The following is a 6,000-nucleotide window of genomic DNA, read 5'->3' as shown; positions in this document are numbered from 1 at the left end:
TCTATTTCTTTACTGGTTATAGGTCTGTTCAAGTTTTCTATTTCTTCCTATTTCAGTTTTGGCAGTCAATTTGTTTCTAGGAATTTGTCCATTTCTTCCAGATTGCCCATTTTATTGGCATATACTTGCTCATAATATTCTCTTATTATTGTTTTTATTTCTGTTGTGTTGGTTGTGATCTCTCCTCTTTCATTCTTGATTTTATTATTTGGGTCCTTTCCTTTTTCTTTTTGATCAAACTGTCTAGTGGTTTATCAGTTTTGTTAATTCTTTCAGAGAACCAGCTTCTGGTTTCATTGACCCGTTCTACTGTTTGTTTGTTGTTGTTGTTTTTTTTTCATTTCAATAGCATTAATTTCTGCTCTAATCTCTATTATTTCATGTCTTCTGCTGGTTTTGTTCTTTTTCCACTCCTTAAGGTGTAAGGTTAGGTTGTGTATCTGAGATCTTTCTTCCTTCTTTAGGAAGGCCTGGATTGCTATATACTTTCCTCTTATGACTGCCTTTGCTGCGTCCCAGAGGTTTTGGGTTGTGGTGCTATCATTTTCATTGACTTCCATATACTTTTTAATTTCCTCTTTAACTGCTTGGTTAGTCCATTCATTCTTTAGTAGGATGTTCTTCAGTTTCCAAGTATTTCTTACCTTTCCAAATTTTTTCGTGTGGTTGATTTTGAGTTTCATAGCGTGGTGGTCTGAAAATATGCACGGTATGATCTTGATCTTTTTGTACTTATTTAGGGCTGATTTGTGTCCCAGTATATGGTCTATTCTGGAGAACGTTCCATGTATGCTGGAGAAGAACGTATATTCTGCTGCTTTAGGATGAAATGTCCTGAATATATCTGTTAAGTCCATCTGGTCCAGTGTGTCATTCAAAGCCATTGTTTCCTTGTTGATTTTTTGATTAGATGATCTGTCCATTGCTGTGAGTGGGGTGTTGAAGTGTCCTACTATTATGGTATTACTATCGATGAGTTTCTTTATGTTTGTGATGAACTGATTTATATATTTGGGTGCTGCCACATTTGGCGCATAAATGTTTACAATTGTTAGGTCTTCTTGTCTATAGGCCCCTTAATTATGATATAATGCCCTTCTGCATCTCTTAATACAGTCTTTCTTTTAAAGTCTAAATTGTCTGATATAAGTATGGCTACTCCGGCTTCCTTTTGTTGACCATTAGCATGATAGATGGTTCTCCATCCCCTTATTTTCAATCTGAAGGTGTCTTTAGGTCTAAAGTGGGTCTCTTGTAAACAGCATATAGATGGATCTTGTTTTCTTATCCATTCTGTTACCCTATGTCTTTTGGTTGGAACATTGAGTCCATTGACGTTTAGAGTGAGTACTGAAAGATATGAATTTATTGCCATTTTGATGCTTGTAGAGTTGGAGTTTCTGGTGGTGTTCTCTGGTCCTTTCTAGTCTTTCTTGCTTTTGGTATTTATTTATTTATTTATTTATTTATTTATTTATTTATTATTTATATTTTCATCTTTTTTCCCCTCAGAGAGTCCCCCTTAAAATTTCTTGCAGGGCTGGTTTAGTGGTCACAAACTCCTTTAATTTTTGTTTGTCTGGGAAACTTTTTATCTCTCCTTCTATTTTGAATGACAGCCTTTCTGGATAGAGAATTCTTGGCTGCATATTTTTCTGATTCAGCACATTGAATATGTCCTGCCACTCCTTTTTGGCCTACCAAGTTTCTGTGGATAGGTCTGCTGCAAACCTGAACTGTCTTACCTTGTAGGTTAAGGACTTTTTTTCCCTCGCTGCTTTCATGATTCTCTCCTTGCCTATTTTGTGAATTTGACTATGATATGCCTTGTTGATGGTTGGTTTTTGTTGAATCTAATGGGGGTCCTCTGTGTTCCTGGATTTTGATGTCTGTGTCTTTCCCCAGGTTAGGAAAGTTTTCTGCTATGATTTGCTCACATAACCCTTCTACCCCTATTTCTCTCTCTTCCTCTTCTGGGACCCCTATGATTCTGGTTGTTCCTTCTTAAGGAGTCACTGATTTCTCTAATTCTTAAATCGTGCTCTTTTGCCTTAATTTCCCTCTTTTTTTCTGCTTCATTATTCTTCATAAGTTTGTCCTCTGTATTGCTGATTCTTTGTTCTGCCTCATCCATCCTTGCCACTGTGGCCTCCATTGGAGATTGAAGCTCAGTTATAGCATTTTTTATTTTATCCTGACTAGCTTTTATGTCTTTTATCTCCCCAGAAAGGGACTCCAGTTAGTATTCTTATTATCATGATTCTAAATTCTGGTTCAGACATCTTGCTTGTATCTGTGTTGGTTAAGTCCCTGGCTGTCATTTCTTCCTGCTCTTTATTTTGGGATGAATTCCTTTGTTTTGTCATTTTCAAAGGAGAAAAGGAATTAATAAGGTAAAAAAAATTAAAATTAGAAACCATTAAAATTAAATAATTAAAAACAAACACACACACTCAAAATCAAATAAATGATGCTAGATCCTAGGTGTGTTTAAGTCTGGGTACTGAAAGGGGCTTGATAGATTAGAGAAAAAAGGGGGAAAAAAAGAAAAAGGAAATCATTTGAAAATTTGAAAAAATGAATACACTGAAGTCGACTAAAATGAAATGATGGAAGTAAAATAGAATTTGAAAAAATTTACACAAAAGTAAAAAATATAGTAGAAAAAAAATTTTAAATATTTTAATAAAAATTGAAAATAAAAATGAATTTTTTTCTGTATTCAAGAAAAAGAAAAGAAACAAAAAAGAGTATAAAGAAAAAAGAAATAAAAGAAAGAAAATTGAATAGCTGGATTGGCGAACAGACTGAAATACAACTGAAATTACTTCGTTTTTCCCTAGAAATCAAACTACGAAGTGCTTTATAGTCCGTAAACTAAGCGGGCGGTGAGACTTCTGCTCTTGAAGAGCGAGGTTGGCCTATTTGGGCGGGGCTCAGTGTAACGGCTCCGCTCTCCACCAGATGGCGCTGTTAGACTCCTGGGGTGGAGTGTTGCGGCGCTCGTAGGTGCGTATGCGCCTGCGCGGGAATGGTAAAAATGGCGTCACCCAGCCACCCGGTCTGTTCTCCCGGGTCAGCAATCGCGCACCCGTCCTCCGTCTTCAGCTCTCGTCCGCTCCCCTCTTTTTCACCATCTGTGACCAGGCCCCCGGCAGCACCTCTCTCCCGAGTTTTGTCTCAGACGCTGCTGTTTTCCCTGGCCCCTTACTCCTGAAGGACCGCGGCCTTGACCCGCTCCGCCCCTCTGCGGGAGGGTCTCCCTGAGCAATGGCCGAATGTCCGCTGCACCCAGGAACACCCGCGGGACCCTGCTGCTGCCGGTGCCCCGAGACTGTGGCCGGGTGCCAGCCACCCCCCGAAAAAGTTCGCGAGACAGCGTAGCAGCAGCTTTTCAGGGATGATGGAAAATCGCCACACACACCTGGCACCAGGCTTCACCCTCAACGACCTTGTTCCAGTACCAGCGAACACGGCCACCTTCCCGGGTCTGCCGGGACGGGGGGGGGGCTTCAACAGTTTCCACCAACTGTCCTTCCGGCAGTGGAACCGCTTCTCCCCGTGTGGCCCGAGAACCTCCCGGACCCCACTCGGCTCCCGGGGACTCGCCCTTCCCACCAGAGCACCGCCAGGTAGGGAGCTGCGGAGCTGCAGCCTTTGCGCTCCCCTTGTTCACAGTCTTGATGGAATTTAAACCCTCGCCTTTCTCCCTTCTCCTTTCTCCCGTTTTAGTTCAGTCCCTGCGGCTGTTTCCACTTTTCCACTTTCTCTCCAGCTGCTTTTGGGGGGAGTGCTTTTCCCGTATTCTCCCCCGCCCCCCCCCCCCAGTCTCTGTCCTCTCTCCGCTCACAGAAGCACCTCCCTTCCTGCACCTTCTCGCTCCCCGAGTTCAGCTCTCCGCGCCGCGTACCTGCTGAATTCTGTGGTTCAGTTTGTGCGGATTGTTGTGTTAATCCTCAGATCCGTTTTCTAGGTGTGCAGGATGGTTTAGTGTTGGTCTGGCCGTATTTCACGGATGCGAGTCACGCAAAAAACTTCCATGCCATTCGGCCATCTTGGCTCCTCCCATGATTATTTATTTTTTGAGAAAGAGGGAGAGAGAGAGAGAGACAGGGACAGAATGTGAGCAGGGGAGGGGCAGAGAGAGAGGGAGACACAGAATCCAGAGCAGTTTCCAGGCTCCGAGCTGTCAGCCCAAGGCCTGACGCGGGGCTCAAACTCAAGAACTGAGAGATCACGACCTGAGCCGAAGCCAGACGCTCAACCAGCTGAGCCACCCAGGCGCCCCTGCCTGTTTTTATAAATATGCTGGTACTGGAACGCAACCCTATTGCTTACATATTGTCTTGGGCTGTTTTCACGACACAGTGATGGAGCTGAGCGGTTGTGACAGCTACTGTGTGGTGTTGCACCCCCAAAGGCTGAGACACAGGCTTTCAGAGGAAAACAAGTGCTAAGTGGGAAAGAAAGCCTGTTTTAATTTGCCCAGAAACACCTCCTGGTCTTTTCCACCTCAGCCCCTGCATTAGCTGAGGGCCCACTTTCCTGGCACCCGCAGAACTCTTGCTCCCCCTTGCTTCCCCACTCCTGGGTCTGCCAGGGGACTAGCCCAAGCGCCGTGTCAGAACCAAGGCATCCAGTTGAGCGTGACTTAGGGTCACTGCAAGCTAGCACTGAAACTGATAGGCTCTGCAAATAACAATTCAAGCCCCTGTTCATAATTGAGGCTTCAAACGTCATGTACGGTCTCAGGGCAGCATGGCCACAGAGAGGTGGCAGGGAGCAGGGATGGGGACTGCGTGTGGCACTGACTCGGTGCCCCCAATCCGTGGCAGTCTAGTCTGGACAAGTGGATTTCGATGCCCCGGACTGGGGTAGCAATGGCATGGCGGCACAGTGCAGCGCAGGCTGCCCGGGGAAAGTGAGGCACGAGGAAGAGGCTGTGCGGGCAGAGGCTGGGAGGTCTGATGTGGCCCAGAGTGCCAACCTCGGCGCTCCTGATTCCACCCTCTGGGCTAGTTCAGGGCCCCACCCGTCTCTCTCCACTGTGCCTGGCTCACGGATCAGCAGGTACCCTGTGCGTGCTTCCTGCACGCCTAGGTTCCAGGTTGACATGACCATCCCGAGAGCTACCTGACAGTCAAATCCATGACACCCTGAAATCAGCCCCCAGAAAGGGGAGCAAAATCAGCTGGACTGGGGAGGCTTTCTCCTGGCAGACTCTTTTACAGGGGAGGAGAAGGTATTTCAGAGACTCTTCTGCCAGCAGACTCCCCTCACGTCTCCTTGGCCAGCATCGGTCACCTGCTTCCGGCTTGTCAGGGACGATCCCGCCTTCTCTGCCATGAAGGGACCTCTGCCTGGTGGCTGAAGCAAACTGGGGGTCAGTTGCTGGGGAGGCAGGTGGGAATGGTTTGGGGCAGGCAAGGAACGGTGTGAGGGGACATGGAATCCCGCCCTGTGTGTGAAGCACAGGTCTCATCCTCACTAACTGTCGATGGAACAGATTCCCTGTCTGACCACAAACTTAGCTGTGGGGTTGTTCGCACCTGGGGCATGCTTCCCTGTTGTCTGGTAGCCATAGAGACCCCAGTTTGGGTGGGGGGAGGCGGGGAGGACAGGCAAACAACAATAAATAAGCAAGCGAGAACTTCGGCTGAAGTGTCAGGAGGAGGGAGCCTGCGGGGGGCTGAGCTCGTGGGCAGGCCGGGAAAGCAGGTGGATTGCAGGCTTGCCCGATGCCAGGGAGACCTGCCACACTCAGCCCTGCGAGTGGAGGCGCCGAACACACCCGGCGTGTTGGACCCTGCTTGCGGTTTTGTGACTTTGACGAAGTGAGCACGCCTCCGTGGAGTGGGAATAATGGGTCCCGGCATTTACTGGACACGGAGGAAGCAGGGGTCGGAGGACTGAAGCGTTGCTGGAGACAGAAGCAAGGGGGCGGGCTGAGGGCAGCAGTCAGAGGAAGGATGCTTGCAAATGAGATGGACTGAGCAGGGA

At 47.1% G+C, this 6,000-nt stretch overlaps 1 long non-coding RNA gene across 2 annotated transcripts in view; it reads left to right on the top strand.

Moving 5' to 3' along the window:
- Positions 1-2,947: 2,947 nt before the first annotated feature.
- LOC123380528 overlaps positions 2,948-6,000 on the top strand; it is a 104,760-nt gene continuing 101,707 nt past the window's right edge. For both annotated transcript variants that reach the window (XR_006586427.1, XR_006586426.1), the window contains exon 1: positions 2,948-3,632. This is a non-coding gene — a long non-coding RNA (uncharacterized LOC123380528). The remainder of the gene's footprint in view (positions 3,633-6,000) is intronic.

This window comes from Felis catus, chromosome A1 (assembly GCF_018350175.1).
Source record: "Felis catus isolate Fca126 chromosome A1, F.catus_Fca126_mat1.0, whole genome shotgun sequence".
NCBI classification, from domain to species: domain Eukaryota; kingdom Metazoa; phylum Chordata; class Mammalia; order Carnivora; family Felidae; genus Felis; species Felis catus.
The sequence above is the reverse complement of the archived record's forward strand: the minus strand, read 5'-3'. Positions and strand labels throughout refer to the sequence as shown.